General features: G+C 36.1%; 1 protein-coding gene across 1 annotated transcript in view; it reads left to right on the top strand.

The window, feature by feature from the left end:
• ROBO1 (roundabout guidance receptor 1) overlaps nucleotides 1-18036 on the top strand; it is a 967818-nt gene that overhangs the window by 232673 nt on the left and 717109 nt on the right. The window lies entirely within an intron of this gene.

Below are 18036 nucleotides of genomic sequence, written 5' to 3'. Positions count from 1 at the left end.
ACAGATATGTTTTCCTTCTTTTTAAAAATTAATTGCTTATTTTCGTTGGTCAATGTCACTAAGTAGCTTGGGGATAGGTATCCTCTTTCTAAAGAAGAGAGAGCGTCTTACATTTTAAAACATGTATTCATCATTTTATGTTTAAACATATCCATGTGGAAGAATGTCAGAGCTGTAAGATTATTTTAATATTTTTTATCCAGGTGTCTGTGAAATTATTTTCAGAATCTTAACATGACAGTCATTTACATATTCCACAAGGGACTAACATATTTGGAACTGTCATTGGAATAGGGTGATAAATTAAATTCAGCTGAAACATTAGCCTCTATCCCCTGAAGGAACAAGTTCCAAACTTCACCCCTAAGTGGCTCTATGACTGATACTTCTTTTTCTTTTTGAATTCCACTTTTTAAAAAGCCCTTTCCATTCCCACAACTTTTCTATGTAGTTCTTCAATTGTTACTGAGACTTGCTTTTGTTTTTAATATAAATGTATGGCATAATTACTAAATAAAAAAAAATAAGAATGATGGTCCTATTAAAGAGTCAATATGAGATAAAAAGCCAATTAAAACCCCAGATGGAAGTGATGCATGAGAGAAAACAGTATAAATGGATAACGGTAATCAGTTGATTGGTTTATAGATCTAAAGTTCCCCACGGGATGTTTTAAATCCACATAGTGGCCTAGAATGCTGAATTTTGCATTTGGGAGCTTTTATTGAATGGAAAGATCCTTAGAAGGGTATGTTCCCTCTTGGCTCCACATCCAAGGAAGACTCAAAAGTAAGTTAATTCAGTCAGGGTCTGGAATAAATTGCACACAATAAATTCACTTTAGAAGATCTCGTCAAGTAAGCTGGAGGCTGACCCATTACAGAATTCTAAAGATTGGATACAAATCCATAGTTTTAGGGAAATGGCAGAATTTCAGTGGCTCAATATTTGACAATTTATTTATTGTTCTCTGTAGAACTGTAGTCATTCTGTGTATTTCTGTAGACTTCAGGATGATCCAGCTCCCCTGACTAGCTATGCTTGCAAGGTCTGACAATAGAGAAACATTTGTGATGTGTTATTCCCCTTCTCTGTAAGTTATTCAAAATTAATAACACAGTCTCTCAAGTGTTGTAAAAGAGATCATAATCCATAGATCATTTGCCATCTGTATTCTGGGTCAGAAATAAGGCAAAATAAAAGAATAAAGGGTAGACAGGGGACAGTCAAAAGACACATAGCTTACATATAGGAGCAAAAAAAACCTGTATTTTAACAATGAAATACAATACTTCAAGTATGAAGCAAATTGAAGCAGACATCATTAGTTTTGTTTCTTGCTAGTTACAAATATTGAAGTTTTTTATTCGTTGTAATAAAGGTAAAGGAGTTAGGATTTCCTTGTCTATTAAGAAAAACCCTAAACCTTAGTATTAAACCTAACTTCAGCCTCTGTTTTAGTCTGTTCATGCTGCTATGACAAAATACCACAGACTGGGCAGTTTAAACAACAGATAGTTATTTCCTCACTCTCTGGAGACTGGGAAGTCCATGATCAAGGTGCTGGCAAATTCAGTTTCCGGTGATAGCTCGCTTCCTGGTTTGCAGATGACTGCCTTCTCTGCACAATCAGGAGGTATAGAGCTCTCTGCTGTCTTTTTCTTTTTTTTTTTAGATTTTATTTATTTGAGAGAGAGAGAGAGCACGCATGAGAGAGAGCACTAGCAGTGGGAGGGGCAGAGGGAGAGGGAGAAACAGACTTCCCATCGAGTAGGGAGCCCAAGGCAGGACTCAGATTCCAGGACCCTGGGATCATGACCTGAGCCCAAAGCAGACACTTAACCGACAGGTGCCCAGGTGCCCCTCAGCTCTCTATCTATAAGGGTTTCAATCCTATTGGATCAGGGCCTGACCTGTATGATCTCATTTAACCTTACTTACTTCCCCATCTCCAAATATAGCCCCTGGGGGTTGTGGTTCAACATATGACTTTGGAGGGGATACAAACCTTCAGTTCATAACAGCCTCAAAATAAATTATTTTGTTCTGATGTACTTTCTCAATCCTCAGTGTTTATGTATTATCCCTTATACTGCATATTCCTTCAAAAACCAATGTATTTTGTTTCTATTTGTGCATTTGTATTTTGGTGTTCAGTACCTTCATATGAATTTAAACTTTCCTAAACCAGATTTATATTTATTATGAATTATCATGGCTTTTTCTTATCTGTTTCATTTTCTCTCGTACATCATTTTCTATCTTCTACATAAATGGAATATATCTGCGTAGTACCTTAATTTCTTTTATATGTCTCTAGATTCTCTAAAGGATACACTGGTTTATAGTCATTTGAAACTTGAAATTCTATCTTCATGGAAATAGATATTCAAATATGTTTCCAGAAGACATATCTCGCAGGTTGGTTAAATATTTATTGTCACTGAATGTAAATCATAACATTCTGTTGAAGAAATAGAGGAGGTGAGAAGAAATTTTATAGTACATTGGCAAGACTTGGATATCAATCCCAGGCTTGACACTTTGTGGATGTGTGATCTTGGGCTGGTCATTGAGCCCACCCACCGAGTTTCTGTGTCCATTTCACAAAAATATGGACTTTTTATAATAGTTGTCCTATCTATGCAAGGATAAAAGGAAACAATGCATATGAAAAATATACAAAAGTTGGTTATTATCCAGGGAAGCAGTTAAGCATAGGAACAGGTTTCATATATTCTTCCTTTTCTTCAAAAGAAATATAAACAAAAGTGCAGAATATGAACTTGTATGCATTCAAAAAATTAAGTATAGCAGGATTCTGTCCCACCTCTATCAGGTGAAATTTCCTCTTATATTTCTAATTTATATTTTACCTATATTTTTACCTAACTTTTAAATTTAGCAACTATGTGCAAAATGTTTAGAACTGATAATTGGATGAATTATTTTTAGTAAAGAGTTCAGTTTTACTTGAACAAATTTAAGGAATATAAGTGACATACTTTTTCATATTATAGTGTCCTTTCTACAATGACATAATATTAGAAATACACCAGAAATCTGCACATTCAAGATCCTCCCGACCCTGTTAAAAAACTCTACAATTTGCAAGAAGAAACCATGCAAATGGTTGCATATTCAACACAATCTAATTGTACAATGAAAGATTTTTCTGAGAAGTTTGCTCACCGACCTACAGATGGCAGAACAATGTAGCAAATGGAAAAAAGGGTGTGTTCTCATTGTACTTGCAAAAATCAAAGCAAAGGATTATATCTAAACTACCTTTGTGAGAATTGTATGAGGTCAGAGAAGGGAGAGTCAGGAAAGGGAAAAAAGCCACTACCAGTTACTTTTCTTTTTTGTGGATTTTGTTAGGTAAAATCCAGGGATCTTCTTTGTGTTGAAATATGTTGAGAATAACACTTAGACTGGAAGCTTGGTATTCAGTAAGTGCTATGAGCTGACTTTTACTAAAATGTGTAAGGGAAGTTGCTTGTGTAAGTGGGCCAAAGGGATTTCACACATGGAACTTATTTGGGTTTTCCCATATTGTAGTCTTTCTACATGGGGAATTTAGATTTCTATGTGACTAAGGATTTGCAGATTTTCTACAGCTTACTGTATTTTAAAGCAGGGAGAAGAAAAAGACAGTATCTTCCTAAATGGAGTTTTGTGGATCTCTTATGTCTTTACATTAACTAGTGCAATTGGTTTAAGACACATTAATTTTGGTGATGTATACACAAGAAAAGATTTTCTAATTTGCTTCCCACTATTCAGATGGCCCTATAGATTGTGTAAACTCACTTCCATGTATGTTATGGTATGAATTCACAGGGTATTTGAAGGTATTAGTTGAAAATAAAGTGTGTTCTTACAAAGTTTTGTGTAAATTAAAAATGTATTGGTCAAATCAGATAAAAAAGCACAGAGGGTCTGGTATTAAGGCATTATTGCTCTGAGTTCTCTGAAAAAAAAATCAACCTTTTTATGGTATAAAATATTTACCAATATTTTATCTTTTGGGGGGTGTCTAAGTGACGGAAAGTATGACTCGCCTGTATTTAGTAATTTCTTTCTGGGTGAGACAGGAGCAAAAACAGTGGAAGTGGATTTAAATGGCCAAAATCAGAACAGGTAGTTTACAGTGACTACAGTCTGAGTCGGGTGTGGGGGAGGAGTGAGGACAGCAAAGTGAGACAAGCTGCAGAGGGTGCCTGGGGGAGAAAGGGAAGTGGATGTTTGCAGCAACAGAACACGTTCCTGTGGTTAGCGAGGGCAAGCCTGCTTCTCAGGCATAACAGCCTCGCACCTGGCAAAATTTCAGGCGGTTGGTTTGTGGAAGCTCTGAGCCCCCAGAAAACGCCATCACCAACCCCTGAGCCCACTGAGTTTCGGTTTCCACGGATTGCAAATACAGTCTACTCTCTTTCAACGTGCAGATGGTAGTAATAGCATCTATCACTTGCATAATAATGTGCAGGTATTTTTAGAAAGTGATTTTCCACAAAGTCACGCTTGCGATCCTGGCAAAGAGGCTCTAGGACTTCAGTACTGAATGAGTTTATCAGGTACCTTTCGAAACCACACTTGACTATCTGGTTGTGGGAAAAGACAAAGGAGAGGCGCAGAAAAGAAAGCGTGTATCATTCATTCATCCTTTGTTCATCGGCGTTCTCTATGTGCCAGGCAATGTGCCGGGACAAAGCAAACATCATCCCTGTCCACTTTCATGAAATGCATAGCCTCATACAGCAGAGCAATATTAAGCTAATAAACCCATAATACTCAATTACGAATTGTAAGAAGAGCGGTTAAGTGTTGATCAGGGAAAGCTTCTAAGGAAGCCATATTTCATCTAAGACTTCAGTAGTAGTATGTACTCGAATCTACCGTAGGAGGTGCTGTTATCACCCCCAGTCATTGTCCATGATCAGCATCCGTATTTTAGAGTGGAAGAAACAAAGTTGCTGAGACCTGGAACGCAAGTCCAGGCGCACGGTTCAGTAAGCAGCGCACCTGAACCAGGTATCCCGGCTTCGATGCCCCGGCTTCACCGCTGCCCACCGCGACCGCGCAGCTGAAGAGGATGACACAGCACTCTCTCAGGGCTCCAGTGCAGAGAAATCTGGAAAGCAACTTCCACCTCCCAGTCTCACATAGGTCGGCTTGACCCTCAAGCTGTACAAGCTACCAGAGTCAGCGTCCCTGCAAGTGATGCTATTGGTTATAAGCTCGGGGACTCTAAGGGCGCACGTTGTCTGAAAATATGCTTACGGGAAGGAGAGCCTCGCTGTAGGTGGCCCCTGAGCCAGAAGTCACCTGAAACCTGGAAATTCTCTTACCCATTCAGACTGAGCCAGCCTTTATCTCCTTGTGATAGAGACCAAGGACAGTGAGTCAAGAGCGGGGGAAAAATTACTATACTATAGATGACACTTCCTGCGTGTAAGATTTTTTAATTGTGTTCAGCTAGTTAGTGTAATTACACCTAATCACATAATTTCTGTAAATTGGTGAAGTGACATAATTTAAGTGTTTAACAAGAAATGTAGATTAAATAATTATAATGTATAGCTGCAATTTATGGATAATGATGGGCAAATTTTTTAAACTTTGCAAAATAGTGTAATTTGAACCTTCATGGAAATTTCTCACCGTTTCAGTTTCCTATTTCTGACCAAGTGCAACAGCTTTGAAAGCTACCTAATGTAAACTTAGGGGCTTCTCTCTTTCTAGGACATCCTTAATATAGAGTATTCTTAGGAGACTAATGTGGTTTTAGCCTCTTCCCAGAAATCTAATATGAAATAAACTGCCTCAGAAGGAATTCAGAACTCCAGCTGTTTCTTGAGTAAAATGACCATTCCAATGTCAGAACACTGTAGAAATAAATGGTGACTTTGATCCTGGAGCTCTCATTCAGTTAAGTCAGGCAACACATATTTATCGGGGCATGTTATGAGTCATGTGTTCTGCCAGCTGAGTGCTGGACATCCTATAGAGAACAAGAGTCTAAGGGAGCCAAGAAAAGAGAGAGGATGCCCCACATTATCTTATCAAGAGAGCAACGAAGATAAGGGTCTTTCAACAGGGAGCTGATGTTGGTGACTTTTATGGGGCTTTGCAGGAGAGTGGTGAATGTCAAAGCCAGAAGGAGTAGCTTGGGAGGCAAGTTAGAGGTGAAAGGGAGAGACCACTTCTTTTAAGAAGTTTCATAGTGAAGTAAAAGAATGAAATCAGATAATTATTGAAAAGAGGTGTAGAGCTTAAGGGAGACTACTGTCCTCCCACACCCTCAGTGGGACTGGTTTATTCAAATCCAGTTGGGAAATACAGTAATAGCAAGATTTTATCAAAAACATTCATGCCAGATTTTTCCCTGAACCATTATTTTCATTTATTCACCACTCCAATCCTGTGAGGTATTTGCCACTATTATTTCCACTGTACAGGTAAAGAAACTGAGGTTGAAGAAGTTAAGTATCTTACCCTGGATTGCTAGCTAGTAAGCAACAAGACTATAAAGAGCACCAGGTCTGTCTGACTGAGTCAGCATAAGCAGATTTTCTATAGGTAGAATTAAACATAAAAGGATGACAGCTTATAATCAAAGCTCCAGGTCCCTGGAAGTCTGGAGTAGATGGAGAAGTGGAAAGAGATGACTCAATCATCCAAAGCAGAGCAGTACCATTTTAATAGAAGGGAGAGTTAAAAGTGGAAGTATAGATCCAAGTTGATAGATTCACTGGAAGAAGTCAGTGGTACTTTCATGCAATGGTTTCTATTTCTTTCTAAGTTCAAGGTCCTCTGATGATGGAGCAGAGAGATGAAGGAGCCAAGATTTCAGACTGAGAGGAAAATGGTGCATAGTCTGAACCATTGGGAAAAGAAGAAGGAGCTACTACAGAATTGCATTTGCTTGTTCTCCCTTCAGGACCAAGTATAGGTTATTGACAATGAGTTTAGTACAGATGTACAGACATGATTGCCAAGAGCTGGATGAATACACCGTTGTAGCTTTGCAAAGCAAGTGACAAAGGAGATTAAGGGCACTTGGAGAGCAAGAATACTGACTGGTACAGTGTGGTTATGGTCATAGGTAAACCTTAGACTTTAATCCTGAGAGGAAAAGAAGTGAAGCAAGGAGAGAGCCAATAGATAAGATGGAAGTAGAAGATCCTAAGGACTGGAACTTATAGTGCAATCCATATTTAGATATGTTTGGGAATTGAGTGAGAGAACTGAAACATTCGAGTCTGTAGTTACAGTGAAGAATGGCTGAACTTACTATTTCAGAACTCAGTCAGAATGGAGATTGCCCCCATGTATTAGGAGAGAAGATAGCCCTAAAGGGTTCTATTTCTAAGAATATTTACTCTCATGGCTTCAGAGTTACATCGGTACCACAGTTTATTTTCTGCCAATTCCTTAGAAAAGGAGTATACATTCAGGAGATATGCATGCTTATTAAACATGTTAAAACTAAAGTTAAGTTTTCTGACATGTGCTTACCATGAATAGCTGTAAAAAATGTTTTGTATGAGTTTTCGATGTCAGTAAGTTTTTGATAATGAAAGTATTTTATGTAAAAAGAAAAGCAAGTATGGCTAAGAGCCAAAACTGTACAAAAACTGGATTGATTAATCCCTGCTAATTGTGACCATATAATTTAAATTATGACAGAGTACATAATTATCAATGACTTAAAATTGATGTTTTCTAGAATTTAAGCACTCAGCATATTTAAAGTGAACACAAACTCTATTTTTTAACTTCCATTATATTCTAATCCTTCAGAATTTGAACCATGGTCCATGTGCTGAAAATTGCTTCTTGGCAGATGATCACTCAAATGATGATTATTTTTATTGTGAACTTGATATTGGGGCTTTCAACTTGTAAGTCAGAGGAAGGAGGGATTGTGAGGGGAAATGCGTCTGTGTGTGCTTACACATGCATAGATGTTCACATGTGGGCATACGCAGGAGTGCATGTGTATGCTTGTAGGCCCTCTGGTATCATTCTCTGCAAAGAATTAGCGGTCATGAATTAATTACACACATCTTATTTATAAATGTAAAAAAAAGGTAAAATTTGTTGAGTAACCAAAACCATGTAACTCTCATTTGTGCCTGAATCATGATGTGTAATCTGAGGATGGTCCACCTAAAAGTAGCTTCAAAAAAGTTATAAAATCATTGATATCAGCAATGAGGAAATGCACAATTATTTTAATTTAAAATAACATTACCACAGTTCCCTACATTTCTTTCTTTCTTTATATGTCATGGTCACATTGACTACAAGGCAAGAAAGGAAAAAAAGGGCCTAACTGAAGAGAGTGTTTTTTTGAAAAGGAAAGAAATTACAGCAGCTTCTGTGTTTCCAAGGCAGACCAAGAAAAGTCATCATCGTTAAGATTGGGGCAAGAGAAGCTGCATGAGTGGCCTTATTCATGGCTCTGTGTTTCACATAACCATATTGTTTCCTCTGAGTGGCTGAGAAAAAGAATGGCTCTCCCCTTTTCTGATAGCTCATTTGGAACATATAAAAGCCTTCCTCATCAGGTTGAGAAAATTACATCACTGATAAGTCAACCTTCTGTACCCTTTTGGATCCTAGTCTCTAGATAGAAAATGTGGCATTTTTTAGACATTAAAACTATTTTGGATTCTTTTGAATTCCTCTAAGAGCAACTGGATCTGATGCAATATGGTTTTTTCCCCTTATCTCCTGGGCTATGAAAAGCTCTTTCATCATCATGGCATTCGAGTTGGCCAAGTCCCTGGAATAGGTCAGAAAAAGCTCCTACGGAGGTTTTTATATTACAGCATTGTTAGCTAAATTAATCCTTTTGCCTAGATTTTCCTCACTGAACAGAAATTTTGTAAAGTTAATTGGAGTCTCAGGAAGAGAACGAACAAAAGGCAGAACTTCAGTGGGGTCAAACAGGCTTATTATCTCAAAACCAAAAAGATGAATTATAAGGGAGGATACTTGGCTTTTAACACAATTAAAGCCTGAGAGGAAACTTAATTTCATCTAGTCCATTCTTTTTTCCTCATGGTAAGAGAGTTCATGAACATTTCTAGAGGGATACATTTTTATCTATTACTCAGGATCTGCAGTGAAAGAAATTATATAGCTTTTCATGAAGTCTCAGGGTTTCAAGTATTTTGCTCGGTAACTTCTCTTCTCCAGCTTAAATATCATGTTTGAAATTCTACCAAATTTTTGTCTAGTCTCTCCCAGACAAAAAACAAGTTGTCATTTTTATTGTGAATTATTAGCCATCTTATTTATCATAACCTTAAGCACACTCTTGACACTGAAAACATACTTCATTCTACTGTTTTTAAAAACTGATAACCCTTTCTCCATATAAGGTCTTGTTTATCCATTAAAACTACCTTCTTATGTATTTCATTTATTGATTGTCTATGTCTTAGATACACATAACTCCTCATTCCTTGCTAAATTGTTAAATATTAAACTTTTAGTGCAAATATTACATGTTTGTCTCATTATTATACACTGAACTAAATCTCTTGAGGAAGTAAAATTACATTTTAAAATTCATACCTATATATGTGTGTGTGTGTATGGTATATGTGTATATGATATCGTGTGTGTGTGTGTATGTGTGTGTGTGTGTTTGATACAGCTTTGTATCATTGGCACCCTCTACCCTCTACTGAACTTGATCAGAAAGGATAATCTGTTAACTGGAGGGGGAAAAAAAAAAAAGGTAATCTGTGAACTGGTTTTGCCACTAGATGGCACTGATCTGCCTTTGGAAGCTGCTAAGGACATTTGCCTAATTGAGAACAATTATTTTTTTTAATCAAAAACTGTATCACCTTTCTTAACCAATAAGCTTTAAGTTTGCAATGAGTTTTAGTATTCACAAATATCTGATATTGTTTAGAGCAACCATAAAAAGTTAAGAGATCAACTAATGAGTACTGCTCTTTTCTATACTAATATTTTTAATCCCTCCAACTTTATAGTATATACAGAAAAAGTAGAGTTCAACATTGAATCTAAACATTTTCAGCCTTGCCAGTCTTGATTAATATCTTCTAAAAAGGTAGCTATTCCTTTCTCCTGGCTTAAAGCAACTAGAGTTTTTGGTTCAATCAGGATTACTTTTTAGGAAGTTAATTTTTATCTAACACAAAGATGCATAACAAGAAAATGCTGTTATTTTTAAAAGACATTTTATTCCCTTCAAATTAAGATTCACTGTAAAGTATATCAAGAGAAATATTGGATATTTCCAATATTTTTGTCTCGCTTCAACTTTAATTTGCCCTCATGTGGAATAATGAAGGCTGGCAAATACGATATATCAAATTAGCTTAGGATATGACATATCCATTAGATACCACAATGCTTCAGACTAAAGAAAGAATCTACATCAAGGTTCTAAACCCTGGAAGTGTGCATCAAAATTACCTGTGGCGCTTCTTAAAAGGAGAGAAACACAATCTCCACCACAGGTCTATTTATTCAATCAGAAACTGTTGGTTGGGTGCATGGTCACCTGTAGTGGTTAAAGGCTTTAAAGACTGCTCTGGGATGCAAACAGAGATAAGAACTACTGGTCTTCAAAGAGGAGGTTTGATTCAAGAGCATCATCTTATTTAAATATCCTGCACCATGGCTTAACACTCTGGAATCTGGAGCCAGCTTGCTCCCAGCATTTCTACTCCTTATCTCTGTGACCTAAAGCAAGTTCCTTATGGTGCTATGCTTCAGGCTTCTTGACGATTATAATGATGACAGTAAGAATATCCATGTTATATGAGGTCATCCTGAAGAATAATAGATCTAATCTATGTAAAATGATAGAAACTTAGTCCTCAATAGGGGAAAGCTATTATTATTATTATTATTATTATTATTATTATTATAATTAGTACTGTTGCAGATATATAGCTCTATTGTTGATAAGCTGTAAGTTTGTATAAATTTATTTTTGCTACTTTTTTAATTTTATTTATTTTTGCTATATTTTTATTTGTACTTTGGGTGAGAGTCACATGGATTAAAGTCCAAAGAGACAAGGTTGGGGAAAGTAAGGTAATGATTTTAAAAGCACATAAAATCTTTATAAATTATTTCACATGCTTCTCGAGTCAATAGAAAATTGGTCACAGAAAATTCATTTATGGATAGTCAAGAATCGATTTCATGTCTTTTTCTTTTTTTTATTGTCATTTAAGATTTGCTCAGAACTCCCATTTATAAAAGTTTTAAAAAAGTAAATGTATTTCATGTATAAAGGATTTATATTCTCATACGATCATCAAGACATTAGGCCAATATCACATAACTAAACTCTTCTTAAAAGAGGAATTTAGGAATTAAAACTTACTGAAACCTGAAGGTGGGAATGTTTGGATTCCATCCCAAACTTTTTGAGAGCGCATATATTACAATATCTCATACTATTGTCTTGGGTGTCACCATCATAAATGGAATCCAAAGAGTATTCCACAATTTGCCTGAAATTATTTTTCTTTTTTTAATCTGGTGACTAAAGTTTCCCTCTTCCTTCAGGCTCAGCTCAAGTATCACCAACTCCAGAAATCCTCAGTGGGCCCCCAATCCATTTACTCTGAAGGCCATCACTCCCACCATTTGTAGGTATCTTAGGGTATCCTACTTTATAGTGCTATTTAAGATCGTTATATAGAGCTGCCACATCCCAGGTGGATTGTACACTTATTAAGAACAAAAAGCCATGACTGGTATAACTTGGTATTTCTAGCCCCAGTATAATGTGCTTTTTGATAAAAAATTACCATGTTGATAGAAATTTTTTAGGCTAAATGGTGATGGGTATTAAAGAGGGCACTTGGTGTGATGAGCACTGGGCGTTGTAAGTGATGAATCACTAAATTCTACTCCTGAAACCAATATTATACTATACATTGACTAACTACAATGTAAATAAAAAATTGCCACACACACACAAAATTTTTAGGATCTTCTTATAACCCTACATATGTTTATATTAATAAAACTGGCAAATTCTAGATTATTAAAATAACTGAGGCTTAGATAATCATTTTCATGGTTTACTTGATATGTTGGGCAAAAAGTGAGTAAATCTGGCATTTAGAATGAAACAAAATTTGAACCATCAGGATCATGGATATTTGATAATTGGAACCCTTGAAATAAGGTCAACATTAACCACCAATCCAGTAATAACAAAGATATTTTGGAAACAGTTCACATGCAGACAGAAAATGAACCAACTTCAGTTTATGTATATATATGTATTTGTAGCTATCTAATTTTAATGATTGACTATATATTTTCTGTGAATGTTGACATTACATGTGATATGGTGTCATATATCAAATATGGTTCCCTCTTTGTTTGGAAGTTTAACCAGTTATTGAAATTTTAAAAAGATTTATTTATTTATTTGAGAGAGAGCGAGAGCAAGCTGTGGCAGGGGGGTGCAGAGGGAGAGGGAAAGAGAGAATCTCAAGCAGACTCCCAGCTGAGCAAGGAACCCAACATGGGGCTTGATCTCACAACCCTAAGATCATGACCTGAGCTGAAATCAGGAGTGGGACGCTTAACCAACTGAGCCACCCAGGCACCCCTAACCAGTTATTGAATTAAGTAGCTTTTTTTAAACCGTGTACAACCAAATGCATTTCTTGATATTTATTTTCCAGAATTGAGGCGTTTTTAAAATGCAGAAAGAAAATAGAAAGGCTTATTTTGATTTTACAAATTATAGGAGCAAAGTATGTTTTGGATATTTATCAAGGAGTTAATTGAGTGATTCATTTGCTGTTTCATCGTTACATTGTTATAGCATGTTGATGTGTGATTTAGTTTCCATTAAGTGTTGCTAGAAGATTAATCTAGTTTAAGATGCTGACTAGGCAAGCAAAATGTTTGCTCACTGCAAGCATTTTTATAATTAACTTAACAGCACAGATAAATAAAGAGGTAATCTTATAGTAACACAGAGGACATGATATGACTGGTGTCTGAAGAAATACATCTTAAATAGCGATTCATTGATATATATAAATGGATTTTTGTAGGGGGAAGAAAGGGCTCTAGCTTGATGTTTAATGATGACATGTCAAAACTTGCAGTATTTTTCAATTTACGTGGCCAAAAAAAGGTTGAAGGCAATAAAATACATGTTAAATAGTGCAATACATTACTGATTTATAATGGCAAATGTGTGAGTGGGTGTATTATTATAAAATCATTTGTGCCTTTCCATATGCAGGAAGACCACTATTCCATCCTAAAAATTATAGATCAGGTTTAAGAAAAGAAGATATTTTATTTAAATTCCTACCTTTCTGAAGTTTGTCTCCTTTTTTGAAGTGGAAACTAGGTCTCAAATCTGCAAGTACTGTTAAATGTATAGTGAGACTTCTATCATGGGAGACTATAAGTAAAGCACACCCAGACACACCTTGGATTCCAATTTATGTGTTGAAATCCCAAGATAGATTTCCAGAAACAAAAAATATTATCTGGAGAATCAGCAAAGTAAGCAAATGACCCTCTTGGGATATCGGTCTTCTGAAACCAGATACAAAGCGGAGAGAGATTGTAGTCAAGTAGAATCTTTTCTCTGACCTTTGCTTATTCCTTTGGACCCCTGATGACTATGCCTACTCCCAAATTATACTTCATTTTCCTGTACCAATAATAATAGTTGGCACTTATATAGTGCTTGGTTTGGGCCAAACACTATTCTTGGTGTTTTACAGCTATTAGAACACTTAACTTTATAAGGTCCACATGGGTGGTATTATTTTCACAATTACATTTTACAGATAGACAAACTGAGGCAAAGAGAATAACCAATATGATGAAGATCACATAGCTGTATAAGTGATAAAGCCAGAATTCAAACAAAGGAAGTCTGTTCTCGAGACTGCTCAAAACCAATATTTGAAACCACCAAAACACACCAGCAAACAGATCCTAATCTTATTTATATTCTGTGAATGCAAAGAAACCAAAAAAGTTTGTATACAGAATGCTATCTCCTCCTTTTAATTTCATGTTTTATTCCTTGCTTGCATTGATCTAAAAATGAAATTTGAGTCCATTTATTCAGCTTCAGAAAATCAGGAACCAGATCTCATATTTTATATGTACAGAAATGCCTTCTGGCTCCACAACCAGAGGAGGTTAGTGCTAGATGTTAGCAATTACACTTAAATGAGACTTGTTTCAAACAAAGTCACAATTAAGGAATCTGATTTGGCAAAGTGTCGCTTTTTTAGAAGTCTTGTATTCTCTCCAAACCACCTTGTCCTCGGGGAATTCATTACCTTACAAGTAGGCTTGTGGCAGGTCGAGTTCAAATTGGTATTTTAACTGTATAAATGTAGCCTCTCAGTAGTTGTGATTTTCAGTTGGGTAAATACTTTAGATAAACAGCTTCATTATTTTTTCTGTATAACTGAGGATAATTGTATAAATTATAACTAAATTCTGTATAAACTATGATCTCCTTGTAATTACCTCAATTAATGTTTTTAATTGACATAATGATTCACTTTTTAGCTTAATACCTGAGGCATTTCCATTAACTCTCTGCCGTGAAATATATATTGCAATTGCTCGTGGTGTCCCACAGACTTGTTTGCCGCTTAAGTAGATATAGAAGCCTCTTGACTTACAAACTGGTGGGTTCTAAAAGGTTATTGTCCTCCCTTTATAAGCCCAAAGTAACATCATTTAAGTGTGTACTTTCACTACCTGTTAGAGACAAGAAAAAAAAGACAAATAGTAGAACGTGTGTTATTCTGTAGGTTAAAGAATTTTCTTAAACTTTGAAGGTAAAATTCCTCATTCATTCTATGTAGTGTTCTGATCTTATATTGAGGATCATGAAGACAAACTCCTCCAGAAGCAGGTATAAAAGGGAAAAATTAATGAAACTAGAAGTTTAACAGATCCACCACCATATCATGGCTTCCTGATTGCCCAGCTCATGTGAATACATGAGAAAAGAAATCAGTTCCTTTTTGCCAAAATTGAAAGTACCTAGGAACAAAGAACCCTTTGTATGAATCCAGAAAAAAAATGGTCTGAAGACAGAGTGCAAATAGAGGAGTCTTAAAAAATTCTATTACTCAGAGAAACTCTAGTTTTCTGGTTGGTCTGAGGCAACTGCCCTGAATGCCCTGAAACTCTCTTCTGGTCATTGATTTCCTTTACAAACGGAAAGACAAACCTACAGACTAGCACATTGACTAGGAAATGTCAGAATTAGAAAAAATAGAGGCAAATTCAGATATTGGTATATACAAGGACACAAATGACGCAGTAGGAACAGTGACATGAGAGGTTAAAAAGTTGGGTGATACTGAATCATGAGCCTCCCTAGACATCTACAGTGGAAAATATGTTATTTTCCTTGGGTGAATTCTGTCCTGTCAACATTCTGTTATCTTGAGTCTTTTATATTCCTAAGAAGGACTAAACCCCAAGGAGAATACATTTATGGTTGAAAAGCCCATGCTAAAAATAAGGTGAGTAGTAAGAGGAGGATGTTTGCACTTTCATAAAAGCACCTAATTCTTTTCAAAAAGATGCTAGGTCTTTGTTTTAAGACCCACTCTGTTAATGAATCGTGTCTAACAATGGTTTAAATCTGAGATCAAAAGATTAATTTTGTGAGCATTTCTTCTGAGATGATAAACAACGTCTTCTACCCATTAAATAAAAATTTAAATACTGTGGATGTTGTATGAATGGGAAATGGATTTTCTGAGTTCTTAGATTTAAAGTGTAGAACTGAACCTTGGTAATACTACTCTGATGGGTAGTATTTTTGGAAATGCTATTTGTGGGTAGTGTTTTTGAAAATAAATTACATTTATGAAAATGGTGATTCCATTCACTCACATGCTTTCTTTCCACTGCGATCTATATGCCAATGACTCCAAAATTCACTCTGTTGCAGTGGTGTCCATTACCTGTTGGAGTAGATGACTCATGAGTTGTGGCAAATGCATCAAAATAGGCTAGGAAATAAGAAGCAGGACTGATGACAAAGGTATAAAGGGTGGTATGATTGGAAACCTTGAATTGTTATTGTGCCAGTCAACATATTTAAGTGATACAAGCCAGCGTACTCAGTTGTATAATTGCAGAGCAGAGATGGGGGATTTAGCACTGATCTAATGTGGGGATGCTACTAGGCATCTCCAGTGGAATGACAGAGGTGCAGAGTAATCAAGGATACTGGTATGAGAGCAGTACAGATGGTAGATCAAGCCTTTGGAAGGCAGAGGAACAGGAAAGATCAGGAGGAAGTTGACTGAGATAAGATGAAGAAGGCAAGAGCCTGGATATCTGGATGAGATCAAGTGGCAGTACAGGGTGAAAGAAAGAATGAGGAAAATAAGAAGTTCGAACTATTCCCCATCATTCTCCTTGCCATATAAACTGTGGTGAGGATCAAGTCTGATTGTACCTGCTAAAAGTTTAGGGGAGTCCCTGGCACGTGGTCAGTACTCAGTCAATTCTCTCCACTAGTGGTGATGGTTTTAGTAGTAGTAGTGATAGCAGTTGTGGTATTACACCGCCTTTCCTAGACTATGGCAATAACTTATTTTTTCTTCCTTCGGAACCTAACTTCTGGTGCATCCCCCACACTGCCACCATAACCCTCTCCCTAAAACCTTTCTGAGCTAACTATTAACTTCCTGTTGACTGGATAAATCAGAATTATTTAACCAGGTATAAAAGAACCGTCTGCCTTTACCCTAGCCTTTCTATGTCCACACACTTGAGTTGAGGGATTAAGCAGGTAAAAGATCATTAGATACAACCATATTGTGTTTCCCATCACTTCATAACAGAGTAAGCAATCACATGACTACTCCAAGTCTGGTTTCTCAGATTGGAAATTATTTTTGTGTGCCTGTGTGCATTTATGTGTGGTGTGTATGCTTGCATATTCTTCTCTGTGAAATTAATTCTTTCAGATTCAACTAGTTGGAATTAATTTCTCTTCCTCTTTATGTCTACTTTAATCATACATCTACTATAGCATTTCTCATAGAACTTAGCAATTTGGCTGTCTCTCCCACTAAATCCTTAACAATTTATCTCAAGGACTCAGAACAGTACTTCATATCTAGTATCAACTAGCTAAATGTTTGGAGAATAGTGAATGCTACAGTCTGAACATAAAGAAAATAACACATTCAGTTAGCTAGATTATCTCAGTGTACTTTTGCTCTGGTCTCACACTTTTTTTTCTCATACTTTTGTTATAGATAGAGACTTAGGAAAATAGTTTGTTAGTTAAGCAAACTGCATACTTATGTTATTCAGTGGTACAAGTTGAAAAGTTAATATTGATTCTTAACTCTTTCTACATAGTACAGTAGTAGATTGACTAATTTAGAAATAGCTTCAGTTCTCTTCAATCTGTGTGATAGTTATGTTCTGTGTATTCAAATTTAAATGTGTGAAATTAATCTGTCAAATTTATAATCAATGAGCATCCATAAACCTTTTTAGTTGATGAATTACATCAACTAAAGCAAGAGAACAGAAAAGGGAAATATAATTTGTCTAGACATTGTGCAGATTTTTTTTCCTCTATGACTTTCTGGCATGGTTTAAGTATTAAAGGAAAGTAAACCTAACAGTTTAATGGGATGCTTCCATTTCTGGTGAGCAGTCCTGCAATTTAAAAGGAAGAAATGCAGCAAAAGGAAGATCTAGCAGGAGGATGCTCCGTTCAAAATTACCTTGTCAGGATTTTTGTGTAATGGAATTAACTCGGCAGGGGCAGAGGAATGTTTAAAATGGCAGCTAGCTTCTTCTTGTTGCAAAGACATATGTCTTGATTTGTAATTACTAGAAAAACAGGTTACACATACTGTACTTTAAATGATTTTCCCAGAAATGGGAACTAGTACAGACATGTATGCAAAGGGCACACCACACTCTCCTTTTAATTTCCCACAAGTTTTGTTTGTTTTTTGTTTGGTTGTTTTT

This window comes from Neomonachus schauinslandi, chromosome 1 (assembly GCF_002201575.2).
Source record: "Neomonachus schauinslandi chromosome 1, ASM220157v2, whole genome shotgun sequence".
Lineage (NCBI taxonomy): Eukaryota > Metazoa > Chordata > Mammalia > Carnivora > Phocidae > Neomonachus > Neomonachus schauinslandi.
The sequence above is the reverse complement of the archived record's forward strand: the minus strand, read 5'-3'. Positions and strand labels throughout refer to the sequence as shown.